Here is a 14,040-nt window from a genome sequence, read left to right on the forward strand (position 1 = left end):
TAAGTTATTTATGTACCCTGAGCATCAGACAAAAGACGTATGTATCCCTGAATCCAAAAAATAGAAAACAAAGGGGTTGGTAGGGGGTGGGGGTAGGCAGGAGGCCTAGGCTGACACAAAAGGTTTTGCATGCATTTAAATAAAGTATCAAATGGCCACTGAGACAGAATGAGCTGTAAGCCTCATGACTGACCTATGTAACTGTTATTTGTGTGTTTCTTTCTGGGCACTACAGGTGAAATTGGTGTGTGAGTGTCTGCATGAACACAGCCAAGCTCTGTGCTAGCTCTGTGTCCTGGTATGTTGGACAGGTGTGAGCCATGCATGGTAGAGGTGACAGTTCATCATCATCATCCTTGGCCCTGAGAAATGGCTCTTCCAGCAGTTGCTCTGGCATGTCCATACCCAGGGTTAGATGTACAGCTGCTATCTGAACATGACTGATATCTGATGGATGAGCGCTCCTCATGAGTACACCCAGGAACACGATCCCATGGCCTGTCATGTCTGGGTGTGTACACTTCAGCCGCTGATGGAGCAGTGGCAGTACTGCCACTTTGAGAGCATGATCGGGCTGGGCCATGTTGGCTAACATCAGATGATGTGGCTGACCTATGTCCACATGAATGCCATCCCCCTTTCAGCAGATGTTCCATCACAGACACCATTTGTTCTGTGAATCATTCATCTGATCCATTGAATCAGCAAAATGTTGGAGGCAGTCACACATGTCATCCTAAGCTTCATCTACAACCCTAAGCATTTCCTCAGATGCATTATTGGAATGTGCCTACATCTCCAGAATAGCTCTAAGCATACATGGAATGACACAGAAAGACACACCCAGATCAGGTAGAGGATGGGCATCTGGTCTCCTCTGAGCACCCCTAACAACCAACCTCGCCGACATTTTGGCTACAGCCAGAGTCAACAGGTACTAAAGATGCAGTAACCAAGCTACCCTGATCAGGTATCTCACTCTTCACCTGTCCAATATCTGGGGACTCACTAGAATTGATTTCTGTAGGCCTACTGGCTGTGTCTGATGGAATTACAGCAGATGGCTGAATGTCAACCTCAGTGTTAGAGTCAACCACTGTGCCTCTTGACAGTGCCTGAGTTTGGCCACTACCATCATCAGAGTTTACTGATACTCTGACATCAGCTGGTAAGAGTCCTACACTTCCACTCTCAGGATCACCTGTGATAATAAGCAGCAGACACAGGAAAGAAATTAATGGCTACACTACTACAGTTTAATATATGCTAACAAACTAACACTGGTGCCACTATCACAGATGATAAAGCAATGCACACACAGTCCTGACACCCACCTCACACATAGAGATAAATGCATATTTCTATCAAATGCTCATCAGTACTGAAATAAAAATGTTTGGTTTGCAAGTGCAGATGACTCCACACTTGCTAGGGAGGATGGTGCTGGAAGATGTTAAGCAAAATGTAAGGACACCATTATCACAATAGCAATAACGCAGTGGGGGGAGGGTATTTATGGCCATTATATGTCTATTAGCAACACATTTAACTGAAACTTGGATGACATATCCACCACAAGTCCATGTGTAATGGACCATAATTTGTTGTTTACTACATATATATATATAAATAGTTCTCTTACCCCCACAAAAAAAAAATATTAAACCAACTTAACTATTGCTTTCAATATTTTACTATACAAGAAATCTTTAAAAATTGACATATGTAAGCCTACTTGGAAGCTCATTCTGGAACATACTAGTCATCCTTGAAACAGCAGCAGCAACATCAAGCACATGCTGTTGTGCCCTTTCCACTGAGCTCTGTGGATCCCTGACAGTGGACAGGAACTCTTCATTTGGTGTCAGTGGTGGCTCTGTAGCAGGCCTCCCTGGTAGCCAGCTGTCCATGGGAGACTGTAGCTTTTGTCCTCTGGGCTGATGAAATCATGTTAGTGGCCCTATGATGCACCTGATCATATGTCTTGCTGCACCCTCCAACAGCACTGATGTCATTCACTATCTGATTCCAAATTTGCATTTTTCCAAACATATCCCCACATCCTCTCTTAAGCAGAAAGGCACCACGTTGAGGAAAGGCTTGTACAATCACATCATTCTCTGAGTCACTGAAGGGGGTTTTACTGGGATTGGGACATTTGTGTGCCATAGTTCTAGCTGACATAAAACACAAAAGAAGTATACTACATATAAATATCAAATAAATAAAAGTTCTGCTTAGATATAACACATACTTAAGCAATAACTAATGACGTGGTGTGGTATATTGAAGATTTACCCACAGTTTAATTAAATAAAGCCAACCGTGGGTAAATTTCAATATACCACAACCACAGAGTTGGTTATTGCTATTATACAATAACATTATTTAAGAAAAAAAATACTTACTTTTCTTAAATAATGCCCCTGTATAACTGCGCATTACTGTTCGTCTGTGCCTGGTGGTATACTGCTTCCTTGTGCTGATGTATTGCGCATGCATATGGGACATGCATTCCCATGCATACCCAGTACATCACTGCTTTGAAACTGAAGCAACGGAGAAAAGAAAGTCTCCATTGCTCTAGTTTTGTTTTCTCTCTCTCTTTTTTTTTAATTAAAAAAAATGTTAGGGCAGTTTATGGCTAGGAGAGTGACAGCATGGAAGAAATACAAGGGATATCAGGAACGTGTGTTTAATTTTAAACAACGTACCTGATTTCCTTTGTATTTTGTCCAAGCTGCCTCTCTGGTATGTCCAGAGTCGGGGCTAAAGATTTTATTTTTACTTTTTAAGAAATAAAAATAAAATTTAGACAGTATACCAACAGAAAGAAGTCCAGGTGACCGGACCTTTTTGCTTTGATATATTGTGGGATTTACAATGGGCACACTGGTTGGTCTGGCCAATCAGAGTGCACGTTTTCAAATATTAATGGGGAGTCATTGTATAATAGCAGTTTTTCAATATTATCCACTGGAGAAACAAATAACTTCAGTTATTCAAATATAAATTTTGCCTGCCACTGTAGATATATAAACCTTATTACATGCCTACTAATTATGCAGTCTATTGATCTTTTATCCTTTTCTGTGTGTATCCTCACCTAATGTTACTCCTGAGTAGCTTGTGCTTTAACTCTATCAATGCTGTATTTATGATGCATTTATTGTACTTTCAGTTCCCAGCAAGTTGTTTTTTGTTACCACTGTCTTATTTTTTATGCTTTTGTTTTAGTATATTTCTCTGTATAACTGTAAAACTGTTGCTTTTGTATGGAGCTTTTCTCCCTGAATATCAACTGAAAATGGGCTTCCAGCCCAGCTGGACACTTACCCGGTAATCAAATGTAAAATAACATAAATAAATAAATAAAATAAATACAAAGGGTTATGTGGTAGTAACACACACAAATGAAAGTTTGATCCAAAACAAAGACTGACAATAGCAAAGCAAACCTCTGTAAAACATTTTCTGATTGTGGCAACACACAACTGGAATTTGGCTCTTCCACCCCCAAAACAACAGGCAAATGACATTTTATACCAAACAAGCTCTGGGATTCAATAATACCTACACTAAGTGTACACCATTCTGAGTGAACAGACAACACAGACATAACTCACACCTTCTTCCTCCTAATTTCAGTTTTCCTACTAATATTCTTGTAGCTTTAAATATTAACAAGGATTCATAAAGGTTACCACAAAGTGTAGACTAAATGTACACTTAGTGTAATCCTTCTGACTGACTAGAAAGTACAAAAAATGTGATAAGAATGTTCTTGAATACATATCATGTACACTTAGTGTATACTTAGTATAGGCTTTACTGAATCTGGCCCAATAACACATCAGTCAGTTGTTATAAGGCTATTCAAACAAACTGTCCCAAAAACAAGTGTACACATTTACCACAGAGCAATCATTTTTATGCAAGTGCCAGTCACCTCTACCTGTGCTCAGCACTCCCCTAGAGGTGTCTATGTGCCATCATAGAAGGCTAACACCGCTGTTTCATCGACAATATAGGACATTTACATTTCTCAGAAATAACATAGATAAGTGTAAAGAAAAACAGCTGTAACAGTAACACTTGTGATGAAAGTTGTTAATAAGGCTGTGTATCTCAGACAGTAAGATGCCCTGACAAAAATACCTATGCCATCAGTAAACTTCTAGGAAGTGCATACAAATAAAACTTGCATTTGCTAATATATACATATATATTTTTTCCTATTTACATGTGAGCAAATCCAGCATATAATTGAAAAATTCAATCATACCTTATCAAGATCAGTAGTCTTCTGTGCAGATAAATCCAAAGTAATAGCAGTCTTCTTCTGTGTTATCCACATATACAACTCTCCTCACCTTCAGGTTCCCTAGCTACACAGTTCCGTTTTTATAGTATACCTGCTACATGGAGCAAAGAATTTGGGATTCAGCAATTCTAATGAGTTCACACCTCATTTGCATCTTCACCATGCTCACAAGCCTGAATGTACTATTTATTTTATTTACATTTGATAACCGGGTAGTGTCCAACTGGGTCACTATAATGACCTCAAAAGACACAAGCGGGATATATTCATTCAGAGGCTAGATGAGTTTAGGACAGCTGATATCCCACAATTGTGTAAGTATACAGATAAAAAGAATTTATATTGGAGAGAAAGCTGAATATAGTCAAGACTGATATACAAAATGCTCTTCTCTTTTTCTCTCCTTTTCCTTCCATAGCTAATCAGGTTATTCTGGTGAACAAAGAAGTCTGTGTTGAGTGTCTAGAGAGACTAAAGGAAGCAAGGGGTATTTATGCACAAATAACTATTGTTTCAGCTAAAGTATTGCTCTTCTACACAGTAATAACAACGTAAGCATGCATTCCCTAATGGTAAAACCAAGCATGTGTGCTTCTGTCTGTAGCAGAAACCAACTGTAAGAGTTAAGTCTAAAACTGTAGTCAGAAGTTGTGGGTTCAAATACCACAAGTAACAAATATATAGTAAAATCCCTATGTCCCTTATCCAACATTTATCTCTTACTGAAGTAAAAAAAAATGGACACCTCTCCCACAATAAATAAATAAATATATATATATATATATATATATATATATATATATATATATATATGTGTGTGTGTGTGTGTGTGTGTTTGTGTGTGTCTAGGACTGATGCTCAATGGTGCTTTTCACCAAAGGCTTAATGGCCAGGCATATTTACGCGAAAGTGCTTTTAACCGAAAAAGCAATTTCGCGTATGTATGCCTGCAGCAAGAGGGAGTCGTGGGGGAATGACTGTTGTGGAGATCATACTACGGTGCAGGTAAGGGAATATTTTCCTTTTCCCCACTGTAGTGCAATCTCGGAGTGAGAATATTAAAGTAGGGGGTTTGTGGAGAGGTGCAGAATATGCATAGCCGCCCCCTGCATAAACACCTTTTTGTTGTTTTTCCTTTTCTTTTTGACGCACTTTTTTGTTAAAAGCGATTTCGTTAAAGTGCGTTTGGTGATTTTGGATTCGGACTGTTGAATTTTCATTCAACAGTCCTAGATCCATATCATATATATATATATATATATATATATATATAAATAGGAACACTACATAATCTCAAAAAGTTTGAAATACCAAATTTCAAACTTTCGAGACCATATAGCTGAAACCCCAAACTACCGAAAGACCAGAAGCGTGAATTTCAAAATCCCGACTATCGGGAGTTTAAAATCCATGCTTTTGGTGTTGCAGTATGGTGGAAGGGCAGGTAAATATTTCTGTTTAACTGTGTTGGTTAGAGGTTTAGTGTGTCAGTGTGTGTTGTGAGTATGATGTGTGTGTGCGAGGGGGATGTAGGCGTGTGGTGGTGTATTCATGTGTTTGTCTGGGTAGTGCAACCTTGGAGTTATAATATTTAAGTGGGGGGGCACAGCCCCCCACATGGGGGGGTGCAGTGGGTCTTGCCCCCCAGCTTGTCTGTAGGTTAGGTTTGTTTGTGTTTTGGGGGAAGGTGTGTGTATGTGTCTGTGTGTGGTGTTTGTTGTGTGCAGTTTTCTTGGTATTGTAGTGTTTCGGGTGTTTGGTCTCGGGATTTTGGGCATCGGTAGAGTGAGTGTTCGGTATTTAGTAGTGGTTTTATATATATACTTCACATACATGTCTTCTGGACATGCTAGATTCAGTTCAATTGGCTATACAACACGATTGTGTTTCTGTCAGCCCTATTTGTTGAGGTGACAGTCCAAATTCAGCTAATATGCTGTACATATTATCATTTTATACTGTTGAAGAAGTGGATAGCTTTGGTTCTTTCCTACCTCCTTTCTGCACATTCATATATTGCTTTGCCTTTGTTCTTCCTCTGCTTGCACCCCATTTCACCACTTTCCCATCTACCCCATTTTAACACCATTAATCTGGCCAAAAAATAGAATCACATACCACACACATAAGTAAAAACAACCCAGTAAAGCCCTTCACTTTTTGTCCTCTGTGTTTGCACAGAGCTTGGCATCATGCACTGATGGCAAACAATGGTAAATGGCTCTTAAACAGTGTGGTTACCTCCACACAATGCTGCTTAAACACTCTGAGCTAAGATAGCACACAGTATAAGTTGAATAAAGAATTATTTCATTACATTATAAATGCATATTTAAAACTATTAAATACACTTTGATTTGAACCCTGTATCATTTGGGCTGAAAAAGAAATCTCTTGGCCCATTTAGTCCTGCTGCTACCGAGTCAGCTAAGCAGCAGGTGTGTTTCTTACACTCAGTACTATACACAGTGCTGACTGGCATGCTTCTCTGCTGAGCGTCTTACAGAGAGGTAAGAAAACAAGCATGATTTTATCAATGAGGCAGAGGCTCACATTTGCTTGTTGCTTAACTATGGTCAAATGGTGAAAGCAGTGTATATGCATATCCTGCATGCACAAACACTTTGCCATTGATTGCACAAACCAGCTGCTCAGCGGAGCACTTTGGAAAGTGTGCATTAGCATGTATTACTTATGTTTACTACCCATTTAGTCTTCATCCCATGAAAGTACATGTACAGACAAAAACAAAGGGAAGGTGCTTGTTACTGACTGATGACATATTTACTCAGACTCATGCATGCCCTGCATCCATACACTTGAAAATGGATATGTCAGTAGTAGTTACCAAATGTCAACTACACTACATAAAAAAATAGCACAACTACATCATCTAAAGCTTTATACTGACAATAGGCATTGAGATTGTTTTATACATGTATTAATGTGGGTATCGATTCATCACAACTAAAAATGCACGTACATACACAGTTCTATCCATGCTGATCACAAAACATGTGTATGTCTTTGTGTGGCTGTAAGTGTGTAATGTGCACAACATATTGAGAAATAAGTGCATATGCCTCAGTTCTGCAACATGCATTCTTGACAGCATTTTGCATCTAGTTTGAGAGGCTGTCTTTTAAAGTATACCTGCACACTGAAACCACAATAGAAAATGCAAATTACATACTTTGCACACCACTCTCATAACATATGTTATCCACATCATATAATGATGATGGCATCGTCTATAAAGACCAGTATGAAAAAAGCAAAAGTGTACTTCAGGGATGATGCAGTTATTAACTGATCTTTTCTGTGGATGGGAGCAAAATACTTACATGTGGGCTACCTTACCACAACAGCCACATTATGTGTGTCTCTTTATCTATGTGTAAGGGAATGTGTGCATAGTCAGAAGGATATGAGTTTGTATGCTACTGTCATCAACCTAGTTCTATGCAGAACAAATATTTTGACAGTTGTACATGCCTAAACAGCCATTTCATACAGGCTTTCCAATATCTTCTCTCAAACATACAATAATAATGATGATGATGGCATGCGCTATAAAATTGTCCAGCAGCAGTATAAAAGTCAGAGTTGTGACTCAGTGCTTGCATTAAGTACTGAGTTCTCTAGCTTCTATAACTAGTTAGGTAGGGGTTCTAATCTCACTGTAGTCAACATATGTGTGTGTGTGTGTGTGTGTGTGTGTGTGTGTGTGTGTGTGTGTGTGTGTGTGTGTGTGTGTGTGTGTGTGTCTGTGTGTGTGTGTTTAGTCAGAACATTAATAGTATCCTATTTTTAGTAATCCATTCTTATGCAGAGCAAATATTTTGACAGTTGTACATGCTTAAACAGCCATTTCATACAAGCCTCCCAACATCTTCTCCCAAACATGCAGTTATGATGTCATCTGCTACAAAGTATTGCCTGACACTATAAGAGCCGTTCTTGTGCTGTGGCTCTTGCACTAAGTATCGTTTTCTGTAGATAGTTATGTAGATGTTCTATTTTCACAGTGGTCAAGTGGTGTGTGTGTGTGTTTGTGTTCAGTTAGGTCACATTTACGAGACCATTTTAGAACTGCATATCAGACAGTCCTACTACCATCTTAATCTCACCAGACACTGCTGATGGCATTAATTATAAAGTGTTATCTGACAGTATGAAAGCCACACTTGTGTTGTAGCACTTGCATTAAGTACTGTGATCTTCAGATAGGCAGTGATTCTAATCTCGCTGTAGTCAACTTGTGTGTTTGTCTTCAATTAGTTCACATTCTAGAGACCATTTTAGAACAGCATGTGAGGCACTCATACTATCATCTTCTTCTCATCAAATGCTGTTGATGTCTCAGCTATAAAAGGTTGTCAGAAAGTATGAAAACCAGATTTGTGCTGTGGAACCTCCATGAAGTACTGCAGTTTGTAGATAGTTAGGTAAGGTTCTAGTCTCTTTAGAGTCAACTGGTGTGTGCGTGTATGCATTCGGCAATCAGTATGGTGACAACTTTAGAATGGCATGTGAGTCCGCTGTGTAAAGTGCACTGTGACAGGATTGAAGTCAAATGTGTGCTGTGGTAGTAACATTAAGTACTGTGGTCTCCAGCTTTGGTAACTAGATATTTGGGAGTTCTAATCTGACAGCAGGCACCTTGAGTGTGTAAACATTCAAATAATAATTTTGAGACAATTTTACATTGAGATGTGACTCCACATCCATGTCAGACACTCCTCCCAACATGTTCTTACACAATGATGCTATCAAATTCCATAAGTTACAATGTGACAGTGTTAAAGTTAAATATATGTAGTAGGGCAAGTGCTATATTGTATGGAATTCAGCTTCTATACCTACACAGGTGTAATATTCAAATCAAACCCAGTCTGCTGCTGTGTGTGTGGTTGATAGTACATTACGGTTATTGTATGATCTTTTGAATGCTTTTCATTGCACTACCACTTAGGAGAACCTTTAGCATAGCCCCATGCATCCAACATCCCTTTTTTCCTCTGGCCACATGACATTCTTCCTGCAGAGGTATGGAGGATGTCCTCATGTCAAAGATGCATACACACATCATGAAGCAGATTCCCTCCAGTAGCCCTGCAAGCCTTTTCCAGACCACTGGATGTGTTATTGCTAATTCTGTCATGGGATGGTGCACATGTCACATATGGACAGAGACAGTATTTAATGCAATCAAACACATATGTACATATGCACATGGCTTTACTATCTTCCATCATATAGATATAGGTAGTTTGGTTTAAATGACATAATAATGGCTAGGTGTTTATATGAAGTCGGCTGTTAGCTAAGTATTGTCCTATGACCCAATGAACATTTCACATGTCAATGTTGCTGTCATCGACATGTGCTATGTTGAGGTGTGGATGTACAGTAGGGTTACAAGAGGGTATTACAATTTGTGATGTGAGGTAATGTATTGATGGCCACTGCTGACATTTGATTAAATGTTCCTTGAATAACAGCTGTAGTAATATGTCTCCTGAGAACTGCTGACATGGGATGATACTATGTATATTGTTGGTTTAGTAAGACATGTTTTTTTGTAGTGGAGCAGATCGACATTCTATACAGTTTTCATTCAACCATCAGAGTGACACTTGCAGTATGGTGCATGTGTGCATGTGCATACCTGCCATCATCAAATGTTCTGTGACATACATCAATATAAATACATACTGATTACATGGGTATATGCCTTGTTTCATCTGCATGCTGTAATGCTTCTTCTTTTTCTTTCTGATGCTCCTATTAGGGATCACCACAGTGGATCATCTGTTTCCATTACTTCCTGTCCTCTGCATCTTGCTCTGTCACACCAACCACCTGCATGTCCTCTCTCACCACATCCATAAACCCTATCTTAGGCTTTCCTCTTTTCCTGTTAACTGGCATCTCTATCCTTAGGTTCATAGGTTCATAGGTTCATACTAGGCTATCTGCCCTAGGGCATTTATAAGCCTAGCCAGAGTTGTGTGGCTTTCACCACCCCTTAGGTTGAAGAATACTATACCCATTAGTTTGCCGTGCCTCTGTCCAGCAGTGATACAGAGATGATCCCCGAGGTAAACCTACAATCTCCCATCCACTGGTCAAGATTCCTCTTGAACAGAGCCAGCGAGGTGCTCTGTCTCACATGGACCGGGATTCTGTTCCACAGCATAGGGAGTCTCTGGGTGATGAATCTGTCCCTCCAGCACATCCTATTTATATCCGTGTTGAGGTTTAAGTCTCTTGCTCTTGTGGCTCTGGTGGATTTGGATTTTTTGAGGTGGAGCATGTCCATTAATTCTGGGTTGGACATGGCCTTGTATGTCAGGCACAGGTCACCTCTGAGCAGACGGTATGTGACTGAATAGAGCTGGAGTTTCTTCAGTGGGGCAGCATATGGCATATTTTTGAGCCCCTTTATCCTTTTGGTGAGGAACTTTTGGGGTCTTTCGAATTGCTGCAGGTGTCGGGTAAGATACATTCCGAATGGGGCATTGTACTCAATCATTGGTCTGATAAGTGAAGAGTACAGGGGAACAATGACCTCCCTTGATCTGGATGTGATTCCCTTCATAATCAGGTGGGCAATGTAGAAGGTCCTCCTAACCACTTTGGCAATGTGAGTGTCAAAAGAAAGGTTACTGTCAACGTGGGTCCCCGGTCCCTGATAACCTCTTCTGTGCTTAATGGATTGCCACCTATGTGGTAACTTGGGGTTACCTTGTTTTTGCCAAAGGGTATGACTATACATTTTTTGGCATTTAGCTTAAGGCCATGGCTCTGGCACCAGTTATCCATTTCTATGAGACCTCTCTGAAGGATATCTGTGTCTGATGGATTTTCAACTATGGCGCCCAGTTTGCAGTCATCTGCAAACTTTGTCAGCCACAATCCTCCTATGTTTGTCTGCACTTCTGAAAAGTAGATGCTGAACAAGAGGGGGCCCAGGACTGAGCCCTGTGGGACACCGCTTGTGACCAGCTTGGAGTCTGACATGGCACCAGCAACTCTAACCCTGTGGGTTCTGTCCTTGAGCCAGTTTGCAACCCATCTTGTGACATATGGGTTTACATTTAAGCTGGTGAGCTTTTCTATGATACCTGAGTGGGGTATTGTGTCGAAAGCTTTTGCAAGGTCAAGGTAGGCTGTGTGAACTGCCTTACCCTCATCAATGGCCTTGGTGACTGTTTCAAAAAAGTCGACCAAGTTCAAGAGGCATGATCTGCCCTTGACAAAGACGAATTGAGTAGGATCCAATATCTGTAGGTCCCCTATGTCTTTATTTATCAGTTCCATTATGATCCTCTCCATAGCTTTGCAGACCAGGCTTGTTAAGCTTATGGGGCGGTAATTACCATGGTCCGTAGAAGCACCGCCTTTGTGGAGTGGGACCACAGTTGCCGTACGCCACTCTTTGGGTACGTATCCTGTGGTAAGGCTAAGATTAAACAGCAGCCTTATGTGTGGGTTTAGTTCCTCATTGAGTTTGTGTAGCACACAGCCGGGGACACCATCCGGTCCCATTGATGCTGTGTTTTTAGCTTTAGAGAGAGCAGCTCTCACCTGGACATTTGAGATGATTGGGAGGCTACACTCTGCTGGGATAGATATTTCTCCTTTGTTAACTGGCATCTCTATCCTTAGCATCCTTCTCCCAATATACCCAGCATCCCTCCTCAGCACATGTCCAAACCATGCAATCTCACCTCTCTGGCTTTGTCTCCAAACTGTCTAACCCCAGCTGACCCACTAATATAGTAATTTCTAATCTTGTCCATCCTTGTCACACCCAGCGCAAATCTTAACAGCTCTAACTCTGCTTTGACTCCTGTCTTTTCTTCATTGCCACCATCTCCACCCCGTATAAAATAGCTGGTCTCACTACCATCTTGTAGACCCTCCCTTTCACTCTTACTGGTACCCACCTGTCACAAATCACTCCTGACACTCTTCTCCACTCATTCCACCCTGCCCGCGGTCTCTTCTTCACCTCACTTCCACACTCACAATTACTCTGAACTGTTGATCCCAAGTATTTAAACTCATCCATCTTCGCCAACTCTACTCCCTGCATCCTCACCATTCCACTGCCCTCTCTCTCACTCACACACATATTCTGTCTTAGTCCTGCTCACCTTCATTCTTCTCTTCTCTAGAGCATATCTCCACCTCTCCAGGGTCTCTTCAACCTGTTCACTACTCTCACTACAAATCACAATGTCATCTGCAAACATCATAGTCCACAGGGACTCCTGTCTGATTTTGTCTGTCAACCTGTCCATCACCATTGCAAATAAGAAAGGGCTCAGAGCTGATCCTTGATGTAATCCCACCTCCACCTTGAATGCATCCATCACTCCTACAGCAGACCTCCCCACTATCACACTGCCCTCATACATATCCTGTACCACTCATATATTTTTCTGCCACTCCCGACTTCCTCATACATACCACAATTCCTCTCTAGGCACCCTGTTATATGATATTTCTAAGTCCACAAAGACACAGTGCAACTCCTTCTGACCTTCTCTGTACTTCTCCATCAACACCCTCAGAGCAAACCTCACATCTGTAGTGCTCTTTCTTGGCATGAAACCATACTGCTGCCCACTAATCATCACCTCCCTTCTAAACCTGGCTTCCACTACTCTTTCCCATAACTTCATGTTGGAGCTGATCAATTTTACCACTCAATAGATACTACAGTTCTGCACATCACCCTTATTCTTAAAAATCAGTACCAATACACTTCTTCTCCACTCCTCAAGCATCCTTTCACTTTCCAAGATTCATTGACAACATTGATGGGATGGGTTAGATTCTTGAAAGTGTGGATTGTATCTTATATGTGTCATGCAAACCTCTCAATTAGCCAGGATTGCTGGTAATTTATACCTCTGGTGTAGCACTGTCCCTCTTAACACCTGCCAAAAGTGGTCATTTTGTGGAAGACGCGCTTGATTTCCCATATGTTATTAGTGACATATAATTACAGTTATACAAGTGTGTTCATGCAAAACATGTATAATAACTGACAATCACATATTTTATGTCAATGACACAGAGTAATGGTGGTATTATTCTGATATTGCTCATGATTGTGACTGGTTTTGTCTGCTGTTGTCGATGAGTCTGTTTCTATGTGTCCCTATTGGTTGAGATGTATGCTGATATTACATTCATATTCAAGCAAATCATTTTGCACATCTTCACAATATGCACATACCACCTATTGTATATACTGTTAGGCTAAATATCCTCTCCAGTGATTATGTAAGGGTGTTGCTATCACAACCAATCATCTCTATTGATATGTGACTTTGCATGACAGTTGCATAGTATACAATAACTGCGTGATGATATGAATATACCCATACAGGGGAGGTGTAAACAGCAGTACATAATGCATTACCATGTTTCACATGTCCTCTTTCCCTTTCTTCATTCCTACCATTTATGTCTGTGGCCCTTTTCAATACACACACTTCCCTAGACTACTGTATTAATAATGGCAGTCTATGTACCCTTGTTGACTATCAGCAAAACTTTTATTTCAGTATGTTAAACACATATTTTTACTGTAATTTGCATTGAGTACACTTTTCTATAATGTGTTAGGGCTGCAGTCATTGCCTTAAATTAAACCCTGGTAGTTAATGGGACTGTCCGCACAATCTCGCAGAACA

The sequence above is a fragment of the Protopterus annectens genome, chromosome 9.part0 (assembly GCF_019279795.1).
Source record: "Protopterus annectens isolate FY-2018-M chromosome 9.part0, PAN1.0, whole genome shotgun sequence".
Lineage (NCBI taxonomy): Eukaryota > Metazoa > Chordata > Ceratodontiformes > Protopteridae > Protopterus > Protopterus annectens.